This window comes from Peromyscus eremicus, chromosome 11 (genome assembly GCF_949786415.1).
Source record: "Peromyscus eremicus chromosome 11, PerEre_H2_v1, whole genome shotgun sequence".
NCBI classification, from domain to species: domain Eukaryota; kingdom Metazoa; phylum Chordata; class Mammalia; order Rodentia; family Cricetidae; genus Peromyscus; species Peromyscus eremicus.
This window is the reverse complement of record NC_081427.1, coordinates 18,053,917-18,071,930: the sequence shown is the minus strand read 5'-3', so window position 1 is coordinate 18,071,930 and position 18,014 is coordinate 18,053,917. Positions and strand designations below refer to the sequence as shown.

At 35.8% G+C, this 18,014-nt stretch overlaps 1 non-coding gene across 1 annotated transcript; it reads right to left on the bottom strand.

The window, feature by feature from the left end:
• Positions 1–17,569: 17,569 nt before the first annotated feature.
• On the bottom strand, positions 17,570–17,755 carry LOC131922068 (U2 spliceosomal RNA). The gene has a single exon (XR_009382185.1). It is a non-coding gene; the product is annotated as a U2 spliceosomal RNA (small nuclear RNA).
• Positions 17,756–18,014: the final 259 nt, after the last annotated feature.

Here is an 18,014-nt window from a genome sequence, read left to right as displayed (position 1 = left end):
CATATCAAGACCACTAGTCAGCGTTGTGGGAAATGGGTTAAGAAATTTTATATTTTATTTAAATGCCTATTGATTGAATTCTTAGTTTTTGAAAATTCTAATATTTATTGTTAGCATATGTTAATTGTACAAAATTGTGAGATTATGATATATTCATACATGTATACCACATACTTTACTTATATTTAAATCCATTTTATTATACTATGTTGTCCCATCTGCTTTTGTTTTTTTTTCTTCTATCCAAATAGTCTTGTTACTACTTTAATCTCATATGTATGCTGTATATAGGATTTATGTCTTATAATACATATATATGCTATTGATATATTAATATATTTTAAAATATTGATTCAACATACTGGGGAAATCATGTGATAGAATTTTGTCTGTTTTGCTGTCCTTTAGCCAAGGCTAGCCTTGTAATCACTCTATGTAGTAGAGGATGCCCTCGAATGCATCTTTCTGCCTCCATTTTTTAACAACTGGGATTACAGTTATGTAATACATACAGGACTATCGTATTTTGTTTAACATTGTGATACATAGTTCTTTCCATTTTTTTGTATCCAGATTACATAATTTTGTTCTTCTATATATCTGAATAAAACTGTCATGCAGGTGTCTATATCATATTTTCTTCATTCATCTGTTGACATCTAGGTGAACACAATAACTTCACTTTTCTGGGAGGTAATTTTACCTGAAGATGGGGCAGAATGATTGTAATATATCCATGTTATACCAAAAAGAAAAAAACATACTACAATACTTTGATCCATCCAGGTCTCAATAAACATGAATATGTATGAATTTCTGCTGTTTCTTAACTAGAGTGTTTCAGAAATTTGCCAAGAAATGGCATAGCTATGTTTCTGTATAAACATCCAAGAACATCAACTCTTCCATATGAAAAGGATTAAGATTTATACTATTTCTTCTGCTCAGATCTTACTCTAATCTATACCTTCTAATTATAATATCAAATTTATTCTTCTGCTGGTTATTTTTATACCATTAAAACATTCATATGAATATTTTTGGTACTTGCAGAAACAAGGAACAATTTTTAAAGGTCCACTTTTTATAATCAAGGTCTTAAATAACTAAATATCATCATAATATTTTTACTTTCAATTTTTCCTATTAAGTTGTACTTTTATTATTACAATATTGCTATCCAGTAAAGTCACTGCAGCAATCTTAACCACCTAATAAAACTAAAACCCAAGGAGTTACAGCCAACACAAACCATTCTGCTTGTATCACTGTGATATAATGGGTCAACATAAAAATGCACCTCTCTCCTTTCAAAAAGAAGAAGAGATCATTTATTATGGAGCCAAATATGAATGACCAAGGCCTGATTTAGGTGATTGAAATACAATGTTCCAGCATGGTACCACTGTCACAAGAATTAAATAGCTACAAAGCAGAAGACTCATATTTTAAGCTATTTTGAAAATATTTGAGTGGGACAATGGGATAGTATGTTATGTTTCTTCTATAGACCTCAGATAGTTGATGATATCTTTATTCATGTTCCTAAATGCAAAATAGAAAAATTTAATTTTATCCGATTACCATAACGTTATTAGGTCAAACACAGATGTTGACAATGAATTGGCCTTGATTAAAGATAACGTGAAAAAAAAAAAAAGTCTCTCTATGGTCCTGCAATATTCCAATTCTATACAATTAACAAAAGTTTTAGTCAGTCAGGCTTGTACAATCTTTAACAAGGTTATGACATCTTTATTCAAACTTAAGTTCCCACATAATATTTTTCAATTTTAGATCCAGCAATAGAATAATTTGGCTAAAAATTCCTCAAAAGTTTTATGTTTTAAAATCTTGGATGAGAGCTGATAGGCTCTGGGGAAGTGAAAAAGTCCTGTGAGCCATAGCCTAATCAATGGGTTTATTATTTCATGAGTTAACAACACCATGGCTTTATTTCTAGATAGTAGATACTAGGCACCAGTGATCAGGCAGAGGAAATGCTCACAGGGTGCATGCCTTGGAAAGATGTGCACACTATCTTGTTGCAGCCCCTTTCTTGCTTTCTGAACTCAAGTTCTTGTTTGTGTATCTTGGTACCATCTAATTACTTGATTATCCACTTATGTTAAAGAAGAAGGGCCCTTTTTGGAGGAGGGGGTAGGGAGTGGAGGGTGCTGAGGGAAGCAGGAGGGACGAGAGGGAGATCTGGGTTTGGTATGTAAAATGAGTAAAAAAGATTTTTAAATAAAAAATGAAGACAGATTCAGAAATACTCTTCTTCCCTCAGCTGAGAAAGTTGAAATATTTTCCTCTTTGATTTCTCTATCTTATGAATTCTTTTCATCTAACTATGATTTTTACTTAAAAAGTCAATTTTTCAATTTCTTTAGTATTAAAAAAAAGCTAGTTCTTTTGCAGTTTTTTCTCTTTCTTTTCAAATAACAATATATTTTATTGGTTATTTTTGGAGACAAGGACTGTCTTGTTATATAAGAAACTGACTGCATGAGATGCATTTTATTTGATATTTTGTCCAATATACCTGAATGGATGGACATGGGCATTATTTATCACAACAAACTTTTTTGTCTCTGACATACAATTGAGTTACTTTGATAAAAACTTGTTTATAGACTGTATATTCTGTCTCTTGAACACTGCATTATCATTATTCTCTTCACTAATAATTCATTAATTTGTCATTTATTTAAATATATCTATACTTAATAAATGCTTGATGTTAAGCAGGGCACAGTGACTTACATCTACAATCCCAGCACTTGGGATGTAAAGGCAAGGAATCAGAAATTCAAGGTCATTCACAGCAGTGTGACAAGTTCATGTCACTTCTGGGCCACAAGAGACCCTGTTTCAGAAATGAAACAAGAAAAAAAAGAAGAAAATATTTGATGCTGATTTTTGCTTTTTAGAGTTAAAAGATGGGTAAGGCCCAGTTCTTCCTTTGAAGAGGTCATCTAGATGCAGTCTTTAGGAAACACTTGAAACAGTGTTGACTTGAAATTGCGTGTTCTCTGTGCAATTTCGACATCCGGATGTTCAGATTGTATTAAGTCTCTGTGGATTTCAGTTTCCTTTTGCAAAATTCCTTACCCTTGTCTACCTGTATGACTTACTTAGCTAAACGTTCAAAGTAAAATTTTGATTGAATGCATTTGACAACTTCTGTATTCTGGAAACAACTTTTAAAATAGGAAATTCACATCTAGCCATAAACATAAAATAAAGAGATGGTTCTAAGTTTCTAGGTGGGAAAAAAATTCATGTTTCATTTCATTGTCATTAGTTTTTAGAAATCTAGCTTTTTAAATCAGAAACATTTGAATATATGCTTGAATATTTGAATACTTGAATATACATATATATGCTTGTGTAAGTTAAATCTTAGTAATCTTATTATTTATGATATTGTAAATATCTTTGTTTTCCTAATGAATAAGAAAATGATATATTGGAATGACAGCAATTTTGTCTACCTTCATATAGATAATCAAAGACTGTTTTCTTGACTAAATATCTTTTGTTATACATCATGGCTCAGTTATAAATGAGCAGTTACTGTGAGTAGTTACTGTAGTCACACTGAAACTCAGAATAAATATACAAAATATGGGTAAATTATATTACTCAAGGTTTTTGTTTTTTAAGCAAAGCTACATAGGAATCAAAGTTAAATAACATCAGCGTGGCGTTATCTTCATTGTTAAGTACAAAAGAAGGCTGCCTTGTGATGTGCTGCAGGACAAAATGTAGTGTTAGCCTCTTTCAGGTCTCTGCAGCAGCTGAATACCAAGTAGTCTCACCTTCTGTGCACCTTGTTGAAAACTATTAGTTATGCACAAAATAGCATTCTGCTCTGGCAAGCATGCTATTCACCTTGCTGGCATAAGACGAAAGGAAGTAATTTTCTGACTCTTAGCAGTTCCAGGAATTTATATAAGGTGTTCCAATCAAAAGCTTCACAAGACACTTATATAAAGTAAACATCCTCAGATGATCTTTGCCTCTCATCTCATTCTTTGGACATTGCCATTATTTTCACAAGGTTCTTGGTGGAATTGATGGCTTTAATGAGGCACTCAGACAATTTTAAATTTGCCATGTCATCTCTGATGATGTTTTTGGTTTTAAAATTTTGGTTAATGTTCTAATAAGTCAAGAGAATAATTTCATAATCAGATCATTAAAAGGAGATCATCTTACTGATGTTGCTGACATCTTATTACTATAAACGTAGTATTTTCTACTTAAATTATAATAATAGATGGAGCTCTTAAAAGGCATTGGCTCAGGAGATCAAGAAATCCCTATTTACAGATGAGCAGCTTTCTCAGCCAAATCTCAAATGGTGCTTTTTAAGGCAACAGACTATAGAAATAACTTGAGAAAAAAAATAAGCTTTTTTTTTTATTTCATGAAAACTTAGAACTTTGAGATTGCATCTTGTGATGCCATATTCAAAACTATGCAAACTGCTTTGCTTCCAACCTGGAGTTGTTGTGCAATTTAAGTCCTTTATGTTTAATGAGAAACACTTAACAGAAACATAAAATAAAATACTGGTGACAAAGGTTCTCTTTTTCTTTGTTGAAATGCTTTTCTGTGGCTGCTGGCACAGCTGTCTTAACTTTTATACTGTTAACATTTGTGTAAGTGCTGAGAAGCCAAACATTGAAATTTATCTTTTTGTCTATTATAAAGAATTTAAAGCAAATTAGAAACAAGTGTCAGCAAACGCTTCTCCTTTATGAACTTTGGCTCCTATGTCATTTAAATTTGTACTTTTTGAATGATATAGCCATGCTCATCTCTTACATGCTTGATACTATTGGATATTTTTTGAAAATTTCATGGAGTTAAAATATAATAAAGTTAGGAATCTGTACTTTATATTTTCTTATTTTATTTCCATTTTATTGAGATCCCTGAACAATTTATCCCGTGGTTTTTCTGACCTCTGTGATGTTTGATATGGTAAAATTACTCATCTCCCAGTTTCACTACCAGAAGTAGAATAAGCTATTTGTTTTTATTTGAACAACAGATCCACAGCTGACTTTCCAGTGTTTGTGACTGCAGGAATTTACAAGGTCCTGTAGGGATGGTAAGGGATGTGGGTGATGAAAAGATACCAGGGACACCAAGCGAGCAAGCCCAATGACTTGCCTTTTTCTGTTATTCATTAGTGACTCTAGCTTCTGTAAATACTTTTTAAATTATTTGATACTCTATGTAGTAATTTTTCATGATACAGAGGAGAGATATATGCCACGCCCATCTCTCCTTTTATTTATAAGGAACTCTGCTGCCCCAAGCAGACTAGCAGATCAGCCTATTCCTTTCTAGTCTTTGATACCTTGATTGTATATTTTTGTTTTAATGGCCCCTTTAAGTTACTAAGGAAACACTTTCAAACACCCCCATGATCTTTCTAGAACATATCTCTTTCCCTTCACTTTGAAAAAAAATTATCAACTAAGTTCAATTAGTGTCCATTAGCTGCCTATATTCTTATGTGCATGATACCATGTATTGAATGCAGAAAATCTATAATGGCTAAGCCTCCAAATAAAGAATGTCACTTCCTCCTCCTGTAGTCACCCACTATAGATATATTCTCAGGAGGGAACCAAGTATTCCCAGGCTGGGAGTTGTAGCTGGCTTGATTTTTGTTTAGATAACCCAGGATACTGTGAGTTTGTGCAGATAATGGCTGGGCCACACCAAGAAGACAACATTTTATAGTACTCTTCCCTATCCTCTGAAACTTACAATCTTTCCAGATTCTTTTCTTCTGTGGTCCCTGAGCTCTGGTGTGAAATTTGATAAGATGTCCTGTTTATGAAGAGAAATGACTCTCAGCAGGTACAAGCACTTGTTGTTTTTAGACATGACCCTGATTCTGTTCCCAGCACCAACATGGAAGCTCACAAACCTGTGTAGTTATATTTTATGGGAACTCATACCCTCTTCTGACATCTGCATGCACTAGGGATGCATGTAGAGCACATCTATACATGCAAGCAAAACACTAATACAAATTAAATATATCAATATTAAGAACGACAAAACAATGTCTCATTTAGTGCTAAGCACTAAGCACTCATACTCATCAATTCTCAGCACTCTGATCAGTTAATTTTTTTTTATTTGTTTCTTTATGTTTCTATTTACTTTGGTCTCTTTTTCTATGGGAATAGAAATGAATATTTGTCCATAAATGTACCAATTTGAGAACAGCAGTTAAGGAGCTTACTGTCTTATCAGAGACTTCCTTATGTTCGGAAAGAATAAATAACAACACTACTGGGCTCACATTAGGAACTTGATTTCTTTCAGGTACCTTTTTAAGGAGTTCATCCTTTCTTGACCAACCATGAGCCCACTATGTCATCTGTTAGTAATAAAATCTAAGCTCCTGGCATCGGAAACCAGAAAGACCAGGCGGTTTTATGTTCATAGTTGCAACTAACTTTTCCCGTAAGTGTGTCATGCCCTCTGTCTTAGTAACTGTTCTATTGCTGTGAAGAGACATCGTGAAAAAGGAAACTCTTATTAAAGAAAATATTTAATTGAGGATTACCTTACAGGTTGAGAGGGTTAGACCATGACCATCAGGGCAGGAAGCATACAGGAATGGCAGTGGGGCAGTAGCTGAGAGTTTTACATCCTAATTCACAAGCAGCATGCAGAGAGAGAGAGAGAGGGAGAGACAGAGACAGAGACAGACAGATACGTGAACTTGGATTGGGCTTTCGAAACCTGAAAAAGACACCCTTTATCCAAAAAGGATCCTTCCTAATCCAACCAAAAAAACAATTTCCCCTAACTTGTGACCAAACATTCAAACATATGAGTCTCTGGGGACCATTCTCATTCAAACCACCACATTCTACCCCCTGCTCCCTATTCCTGAAGGGAGAAAATGTTGTACAGTGAGGAAGTACAGGTCAAAATGAGTTCAAAAACAGCAAGGGAGACTCTAAATCTTGCAAATCCGTGCCAGATGTTGAAGGGTGATAATTAGAGGGCTCTTCCCTTGCATGTTTGCTTACTGCAGCACACTGCTGACCTTGTACTGGTTCCTGAGACAGGCTCTCCTCAACAAGTATCCTATTGGATACCCAGGGTGTAAGGATTCTGTCCTTAATTATGTCATCAGCCTGCGATGGCATCCCAACCTAAAAAGCGGGTGGGCCCTCTGTGCGTCCCTCTCTTTCCTTTCTGCTCCTTCCTTCCATCTGTCTTCTCTCCCCCTTCCCTTTCCCCCCTCTCTCTTTCTCCTCCCCCCAATAAAGCTCTAAAAAGGTAACTATGGCTTGTGACTCTCATCCAGCACTCTCCTCTGCCGGCATGGCTGCCACGGGCAGCAGCCAGCCAGGAGCAGCACTTTTTAACCAACACAGGGGTCCCGGGGATTTCGCTATGTCTGGCGTGGGCTATCTGAGGGAAAATATCTACATACACTATGCTCTTATGTCTGTTAGCTTTATTCCTCTAAGACAAAATTCTATCAATACAGCTATAGCTCTACCAGGCATTCAGTACTACAAGAATAAACATAGGTACATCAAGCTCTTCATCAATTTACTTTATTTCCCTGGGATGAAATCCTGTCTTAGCTGCAGTTCCACCCAGTTCCCTAGCTCATAGTCCTGCTAACAACTAAACTCCTATGCTTCTAGCCTTATCTTCATCCTCTGTTTCCTCATTCTCCATTTCTACTACTCTCTACTCCTGGCACTCAGAAAACTCTACCCGAGACCTACTTACCCTCTATGGAACCTCTGTCTTCCTCTCTTTTTTTCATGACTTGCCATTCTGTCTGTTTCTACAGAAAATGTCTGTCTCTTCTCTCTCTCTGGCCATTGGTTCTCTGCCCCCTCAGGAATGTTCCTTTACCCTACCTTTCACCTTGATATGTAAGAACTTCTTTTGTTCTCAGTCAATTGCTCTAGAGAGCCACTAGGCCTCAAGGCAAGGAGATGGTCTGAGCTTCATTTGCACAAGAAGCAAAGCTATGTGTTTCCGGTCAGCTTGTCTCATAGGCTCAGCAGGGAAGAAGTAACCCAGAAGTTCAGCAGATTTGGAAATATTTGGGCATGCAAGAATTTCATAGTAGAAGACAGCTGAATTATTAAAGGCTGGATAGCACCAAATATTCATAATAAATGGCTTGCCTTTTGACAGACCCTTGGCCAGGCAAAGTATAGCTTTAATACACAGCTGAATCTCCATAATATATTTTTGTGGCCCACAAGAGTATCCCACAGCTCTGGCATCTCCAGCATCCTAGGGTCTCCAATGCAATCCAGGCTTCACCTTCACAGCTTCATACAGTTACCTCTTGGGGTTTCCATTCAGGGACTCCCCTGTCACATACCTGACCTCAGTGGCTTTCTTAAAAAGTTGGTATATAAAATAAATATATAATATAATATATATATATATTATTTGTAGATAGACAGAAATGTTCTGAAGTATGATTAATCCTACAATTATGCTGTGATATTAAAGCTTTTGAATCTTAAAAAAAAAGAAGAAAAAAAGAAAAGAAGAAGAGTCTGCAACCACTTCCCTCTGTCCCTCTTGACTCTAGAGCCAGAATTAAGGGACTGAGGCTACCACTTCTTTAGGTTGCTGGAACTGGAACCTGACCCCTTTTTGAATAACAAATGTATAACCTTTCCTTGTTGTTTAGGCCTGGGAATTACTTCATGCCTTTTTCTTTTGCTGGTTTTTAAGATTATCTGGGTAAATACTTGGCTGTCTTGAAATCTCTTTTGTAGGTGACATAAATCAAAACTCTTCAATTTAGCTACCATGAGATTCTTAGAACAGGAGCAAAAGTGACAGCCCCCCTCCGTTTTTTTCAAAAAGGCACAAGAATGATCTCTAGGACATTTGCTAATATTTGTCCCCCTAGAACCTCTTGAATTAGGCTTCTATTGTCCAAATTGCTCTCAGCACCAGTCTTCCATGCTCCTACTAGGATGGTCCATTAAGCCCCACTTGAAGTGTTCAACCACTTTCAGTTCAAGATTGAAGACTTTTTCACATTTATCCAATAAACAACACAGTCAGCCTGCCACAGCAATACCTCAATCCTCAGTATCAACTTCTGTCTTAGTTATTCTTCTATTACTGTAAAGAGACATCATGGCCAAGACAGCGCTTATAAAAGAAATCATGTAACTGGGGCATGATTATAAGTTAAGAGGGTTTGACCATGATCACCATGGCAGCAAGCAGAAAGGCATGTTGCTAGAGCAGTAGCTGAGCATTATACACATTCTAGTACACAGGCAGCAAGCAAACATAGACACTGGGACTGCCTTGGGCTTCTGAAACCTCAAAGCCCACCCCAGTGACACACTTCCTTCAATAGAGCTATACCTCATAATCCTTTTCAAACAGTCCAATTGTGACCAAGTGTTCAAACATTTGCAATTATGGAGACCATTGTTATTCAAACCACCACCCCCCACACACACACACACACCCCTTTCCTTATTATTAACAGCTGCCTCTAACTTAATTGCCCTTCAGACTTTGCAGTTTTGATTCTATTACTTGCTCATGTTTATCTCAGTACATGCTTTAGGTTCTGCTTTCTCTAATATGCAGATCAGTTTCTCTCTTTCCTTAAGTCAACAAAGCCTCTCTGTCTATCCTGGCTCCTCTTTATTGTCCTCATGATTGTGAATTAGTATCTATATTTTTCCTTTATGGCACTTTCTAGTAAGACTTATGAACAAGAATTAAACATATTGCAAACTTTAAGTTTCAATGATCATCTAGGACAAAAATTATTTAGAAAATGAATTTTTTCAAAGTGGATAACTTAGTTTTATACCTAAACATTATCAATGTACTTTCTTATGTTGTGCCCAGATCGTGACCCCCAGAGAGACCACCAAAGACGAGCATGCCGGAATGCAAAAGCATGGTTTAATTCTGGATATCCAAAAGCAATACAAGCCTAGGCAGGGACTTCGTCCAATACATCCAATGCAGTGGAGGCTGGAGGAAGCGCCCACCTATCTGCAAGCTCAGCTTTTAAAGGGAAAAGTCAAAAGGTTATATTGTTTAGGGGTGCTAGTATGGGTACAATTCTGATTGGCTCGCTTCTAGGGGCTTCTAGAAATTACTTCTAAGGGAGTGGTTGCCCGCCACCATTTCTCATTGGCTGCCCTCAGGTGGGGGCATTTTTATGGTCAGTTACCCTGGAAACCAGGGAGAGGACATTCCATAGTCTGGCAGGCATTACCTCGTGACTATCTTGTGACTCTGTACTTTTACACTTCCTGGTTTCTGGAATCTGAACTGACTGGTTTCAGTAACTAATGGCCTATTCCCAAAAGGAAAAATCTTAGGCCTTAATTTTAGGGTGAAAGCATTTTGGTCTTATTTCTAAGATGGCTCATTTTGGTCTCACACTTTTAAAATTGAAAATAATTAATCAAGGAAATTAATAATGGCAGATTAGTTTATCCTCCTAATCACTATGCAAGCTTCTAACATATTTTAGAGATTCTCCAAACAAATGTTTACTTTATTTTTTCCTTTTGTTTTTATTTTTAGACTTGCATATCTTTTTTCTTTTCTGTCTCTTTCCCTAGCTTTCTCTCAAAAATAATACAGACACTCGCTCATACACATCCATTTGTATTTCCATTTCTACTCCTTTATTCCTCTGTCTTTCTCCTTCAAGAAAAAGGGAGCAAGATAAATTTAAGAGTAAATAATGATTAAGAAAAGTGAAACCCTAATTTCAATGGGGAAGAATGAGACTCTTTTATGTAATGTGATTTATTCAATGTAACTTTGTGCTAGATTATACAACACATTACCAATATCTTTAAGATAAATATGAATCAAATAAATGCCTGGGAAAAAAATCTTTTTGCTTTAATTGAATAACAGTTCTCAATTGCATAAATAAGTGTACTTAAGGAGTAATAGCTAGATCACAATAATTAAGTCTATCTAAATAGACTTTTAAGGGCTCTTGTTTGATTTGCTTTAATTTCTTTGCTATAGTATATGGTTCATGTCACAGCAATGGCACAGAAAATAAACAAGGTAATATCTACATCAATTAAATGGAGTTTGCAGTGGTAGTAACTCACTCTAGGCTAGCCAACATCATTACACAGTTAAATATTCTGCAGCGGTTAGCAATGTTTTCTTACAGAAAGATGGGCAAGGTTATGGTGTGCTGCATTTAATGAGATGTCTACTGTCTAGTAGCTTTAAACATTGAAGCAACCTTCATTCAGTTATTATCTTTATGTAAACTATCAGTTCATTTAGTGTATATTATTATTGTAATCTCATTATAGACACAGGTTTTTCTTGTTTGAGTGGTTAACTTTATGAAAACAGTGAAACAGCTGTGGCAGAGATTTGTCACATCTTTGTTAATACACCATAGATTCTGACTATTCACCCACATTATGATCTCATCCACTAGCAGCACTTCTTACTTCAGTGGTATGGTTTTCTTGTTTGTTTGTTCGCTTGTGTGTATATGTGTGTGTGTGTTTGTGTGTGCGTATGTGTGTGTGTGTGTTTGTATGTGTGTGTTTCTTACCATGGCTTAAACATAGGGCCAATTCATGCAAAAGAAGGACTCTGCCACTGACTGATATCTCTACATCAAGTAGAATACTTGCAACAGTCCATGAACCATCATTGATATAGCCTCTATTGAAGTCCACTGGTTATATTAGGGTTCACTTAAAGCACTATATAGTCTATGGTGATGGAAATTTGAGTAAAAGATATTCAGCATTACAGAATTATTCATCGTATTTCACTGTATCTCCTAAATGTTATGTACTCCACTGACCTTTGAAATGTCTCAACAATTTTTCCAGTCTCATGATGTTCCATAGATAGAATCAGATTGCATAGTCTCTACAAGTTGGCTTATTCTCCTTGCAATATGCATTTAAATTTGCTCCATGACTTCAATGCTTCAAGTTCATTTCTGCTTTATATCTGAGCAATGTTCCTTTTTTTAAAATATGTCACACCCTACTTACCTTTTTCCCTACTAACTGGCATATGGGTCTTTTACATAATTTGGAAACTATATATAGTACTGCTATAAATATCTATGTATCTCTATGTTTGGTTATGACTTTTTTTAATCATTTGGTAAAAATGAGGGCAATGATTTCTGGAAAACATGGTAAGAAAATTTTGAGATTCTTAGGAAACTGATAAATTGTGTTTATAAGAGATGCACTTTGTTCATTCCCACCAGTAGTGAAAAAGAAAATCCCTGTTATTCCAAATTTTCTCAGTCTGAGTTTTGCAAATTAAAAACAATGTGAGTCACACTTTATACTCTTATTCACCTTATATATTTTCTTGATGAATTCCTATTGCAATTTTTGGTTTTATATACAGTTGAGTTTTTGTTATGTTATTGCTGAGTTTGAAGAGATTTTCATACATTGTAAAATAAGAAAAAAAAATATTCCCCGAGGATACTTTAGTAACTTCTCACAGACTCATATTTATATAATGTATTATTTATCACAAAAGTCACATATTTGGTACCATTTATTTAGACTATTTCTATGCAAAGTTGTAGCATATTTACTGTGTTCTAGACACTTCTCCGTAATCCATCCTGGAATTTCTTCTTTCTTCCTCAAAACAATCTCAACAAATAATTCTTTTTCTGTTACTGCTGTTTATATGAAATAGTCATACATTCAAAATGTTGAGGCTCTTGCTCCAAACTACTTTATAGGGTAATATAAAAGCAATATTTAATTAAGTAATAATTTTATAAAGGCAACATTATCACTTTTTCAATACCATATGTATACTTCACACATGTCTAAGAGATGTATTTGGGTTTGTTAAGCATTCAAACTTTTTACTTGGCAAGTTGGTAATTTCCTACATGTGACTCATTAGGTCAGTATGATTAGATTTTTAGTGTTATTAATGATTTATAAGTGTAGGAAGGGCCACCATAATAGTACTGAGTCATTACATGTATTGATATATCTAAATTTAATTCTCATAGTAACTATTTAAATCATTGGAGATCACTTCTAACTTATAATGTAAAATATTAAGCAACTGGTCTCATGAAACAAAAGAAAATAAGTGGAAGACACAGCTAACAGCAGATCTTTCTCCCTATCTTTCTTCCTATCATCTAACTCAAAGGAAGCTGAAGGATCTCAAAAAAATAAATAAATAAATAAAATAAAATAAATCATTAAATCATGTATTAACCAGGCAATGTTATACATGAGTTAAGATATGAGAAACTATAAAGAGCAGTATTGGAAGCTTTAGTAAGAAGGAAGTAAACACTTTTTTCTTTATTAAAAATTAAAAAAAAATAAGTAAAATATTTTCATCATGTGTCTTAGTTAGGGTTTCTATTGTTGAAGAGATACCATGACTATCACAACTCTTATAAAGGAAAACATTTAATTAATTGGCTTAAAGTTCAGATTTTTAGTCCATTATTATCATAATGGGACATTGTGGCATGCAGGCAGACACAGTGCTGGAGAAGGAGCTGGGAGTATTACAACTTGGTATGCAGGCCACAGGAAGTAAACTGAGACAATGGATGTGGCTTGAGCATGTAGGATACTTCAAAACCAACCTCCACTGTGACACACTTCATCTGACAAAGCCATTCCTACTTCAACAAAGCCATACCTCCTAATATTGTCACTCCCTACATGCTTACGAGGGCCAGTTAAATTCAAATTACCACATCATGTAATCAAAAACTACTTCTTGGCAACTGTATTTGGGATTCGCAAAGAAAAATCTGATTATATCAATTGGGTATAAAATAGTGTTGCAGAGAAAACAATTCTAGAGACAACAGTATAAAAATATGATTGAAATGAGTATTGAAGGTACTAAAAAGTATGTCCTCATGATAAAATAACAACTATTAGAATTTGTGTGTGTGTATGCATGATGTGAAAGTCACAAAGAATCATAAAAGTTAACACACACTCACACAAGATTTGCTCATAGAGAAACTAGAAACCAGGTAAGTGTTGACTCTCTCTTTCATCTCAGGGGGAGCCCTGCTTAAAGTATGATCAGATGTAATGCAGGGACACACATAAATAGCATCATGTTTTGTGTAAGCTTGAATGATATAAAGACAGCAGCTTGAAACCTTAATACTTTCTTTGGCTTATGAAGGAACCTAAGTTATTTTATTTTTTTCTAATTTTCCAGAGGTCTAATTTAAATATTGCAGAGCATATGCAGTTTAGTGTATTTCCGGTAGAAAAGAATTGTGATAGAGATTTAGATTATACAAACTGGACAGGAAATGGATAGTTGCCAGAGCAATAGAGGACATGTGTGAAATCCATAATTTGCATATGACCCACATGCAGTAACTACTCTGCTCATGATGTGACCAAAAGTGATGACAGGTAATAATAAGCCGCATCATTTCTGTTAACAAACTGTATGTCTGCACATGCTTTATTAACTGATATATTTTGTATATACTTGATGTGATTAAAGTTATTATGCAAGATTAATGAAAACTTGTAAATGGCCCCATTGGAGATTTTCAGATAAGTTATAGTTAACAAAGATAATGCGATATTCATTAAATTGGCTGAAAGGAAGTTCAATTTCAGGTCAAATTAATTATGCAAATTAGTGAACAGAATAATCAAACTAAACTATTTTTAAACCTCACATCTAGGTATTTTCCAGTAAATTCTACCCCAACAAAGGTCAATACAGAGTTGAAGGAAAGGTTTGCATAGCAAAAACTGTGGTGCCCAGGAGACGGGATTACAATCAGTGCTTAATTCAGATTTGTCGTTGTGTTCCTGCTGGGTATTGTTCATGAGATCTTTGTTTCTTTAAATTCTCTTAATGCATTCAGACAAGCTAACTGTTTAAACAATAAACCAGTTATGGTACAAATTGTCCCATTATAAAATATATTGAAGATAATTTGATGTATTGATAGAGGTATTACAAAATATCACTTGCATGTTTTTATTCCCAGAGAAGCAGAAATATTTCTCACTTTTTCATTTCACCTCAAATTAAGACATCAATATAAGTAGAGAAGACAACTGCTATTTACTAACATTATCTGATTAGGAAATGGTAGAGTTTAGAAGCTATATATTAACTGACAAAATTCAAAAAAAAATGAATCATTCTGTATTATGGGTAAGACTGAATGACACATAACAGATGATTTTATACACTCAATATGCCAAGCTGTCTGCCAGTCATTGAGAATCCACTTTTCTCATGTCTCAGAATAGTATACTCATATCAGCCAATATTCCCACAGTGAGGCATCTACATAAGTGCATAACAAGTCTATTGTTTTATATAAACTATATTCAGTACACAATGAGCTAGACAGTCACAAGACAGCTTTAAAAATTAACTGTCATGATAACAGGCTGTTCAGTTTGGTTGTATGACTTTATTTCCTTTGACTTTCTTTACAGAACAGCAATTATTTTTTAAATTTTTTTATTATTATTGAGAAAGTTTCTGTTCATTTTACATACCAACCAGAGATGCCCCTCCCTTACCTCCTCCTGTTCCCCCAGCCTTCCTCCCCAACATACCCCCCATTCCCACTTCTGCCAAGGCAAGAACTCCTGTGGAGAGTCAGCATAGCCTGGTACATTCAGTTGAGGCAGGTCCAAGCCCCTCCCCCTGAGCCAGGGCTGTGTAAGATATCCCACCTAGGTACTAGGCTCCAAAAAGCCTGCTCATGCATCAAGGACAGATCTTGATCTCTCTGCCAGGGGTCCCATAAACAGGTTAAGCTAAACAACTGTCTCACCTATGCAGAGGGCCTAGTCCAGTCCTATGGAGGCTCCACAGCTGTTGGTCCACAGTTCATGGGTTCCCACTGATTTGGTTTGGTTGTCTCTGTAGGTTGTCCCATCGTGATCTTGATGCCCTTGCTCATGGAATTGCTGTGGGATGTTCTGTTTGTTAAATGTGTTGCTCTGATTGGTTAATAAATAAAACACTGATTGGCCAGTAGCCAGGCAGGAAATTCTAGCTACATGGAATCCCTCTTCTCTCTCTTCGACTGGACTCCTGGAGCTTGGCCTGGTGCTTGGCTGTTGATCTCTGCATATGATTCCATCAGTTACTGGATGGAGGCTCTATGATGACAGTTAGGGTATTCACCAATCTATTACTGGGACAAGCTAGTTCAGTTCAGGCACCCTCTCTACTATTGCTATTTGTCTAATGTGAGTCATCCTTGTGGATTCCTGAGAACTTCCATAGCAACCTGTTTCAACCTGGAAACAACCTAAATGCCCCTCAACCGAAGAATGGATAAAGAAAATGTGACACATAAACACGATGGAATACTACTCAGCAGTTGGAAACAGTGAAATCATGAAATTTGCAGGTAAATATGTGGAACTAGAAAATATCATCCTGAGTGAAGTAACCCAGACTTAGAAGGACAAACATGGTATGTACTCACTCATAAGTGGATACTAGATGTAAAGCAAAGGATAACCAGAATATAACCCATAGCTCCAGAGAAGCTAGGAAACAAGAACCCTAAAAGGAAAGCATGGATCGACCTGGGGAGGGGAAATAGATGAGAACCCCATGAGCAAACTGGGGGTGAGGGAGGTAATTGAGAGTAGAGATGGGGGATGAGAACATAAGGGAAAGGAAGGTTAGAGCTGGAACAGGGATCGAGTGGGAGAGCAAGGAAACAGAACAGCAATTCTTAAATGAATTATTTTTTACATATATTCTGTTGTCTAAAATTACTCAACCCAGCAACCCCTTGTGGACATACATTACAAAAATGGGTCCATCTGATTTCAAATACTCAAATTATCTAATGCACTGACATCCAAGTCATTTGGCTTTCCAATTTTGAGAAGGAACCCCCAATTTATTATATATATGCATTATAGATGAAATATGGAAATTATTTATTTTGCTTTTGTTTAAGATTACTGTAAGATAAATAAGCTTGCCTAATGCTATCATGTGAACTATATGAACATTAGGACTATGAAGAGAGCATTAAACACAAATTTGCTTTGATACGCCATTCCATCAGAAGCCTTTCAAATGTATCACTTGCTGCACATGTACACAGAGTCTGGTTTGTAAGACACAGCACTGCGTTTTCTTCCTTGCTGCCTATGTAAAAATCACAGTCTGCTGAATTAAAATATTGGTCTCAGCTGGGCGGTGGTGGCACACGCCTTTAATCCTAGCACTCGGGAGGCAGAGGCAGGTGGATCTCTGTGAGTTTGAGGCCAGCCTGGGCTACCAAGTGAGTTCCAGGAAAGGCGCAAAGCTACACAGAGAAACCCTGTCTCGAAAAACAAAAAAAAAAAAAAACAAAAACAAAAAAATTGGTCTCTGGAGCTCGAGAGAAGGCTGAGTGTTGAAGAGCATTTATTGCTCTTGCAGAAGACTTAGATTCACTTCCCAGCAACCAACCACATGATAGCCCATAACCATTTTCACCTCCAGTTCCAAGGGATCTGACACACTTGTCTCACTGTCTTGGGCACCAGCCATGCACATGTTGCACAGACATATATGCAGGCAAACACTCATATGCCCAACATAAAAATAAGTAAATCTTTAAAAAAACATATATAGATGTCTAATCAAAGAATTTATGATTGGTATTCCTGATGTTCTACACTTGATCTTAGCCAAAAGGCCGAGAAGCGATTCCTGATGTTCTAAAGTGGAGTTTAGGACAAAGTTATTTAAACTAAAAAAAACAGTGTTCATTACCATCTATCTGATCAGTATCTCACATATACATCTAAAGCATTTCTTACCATTTTCTAAATAAAATTTACTGCATTTATAGAAACTTAGTGATATTTTTGTTCAGTCAACATTTTTTTTTGCACTGAACTGCTGTGGGCATGTCATAGAGTTTCCAGAAAAATAATATATTTTAAGTAGTTATTGGTCTTATAATA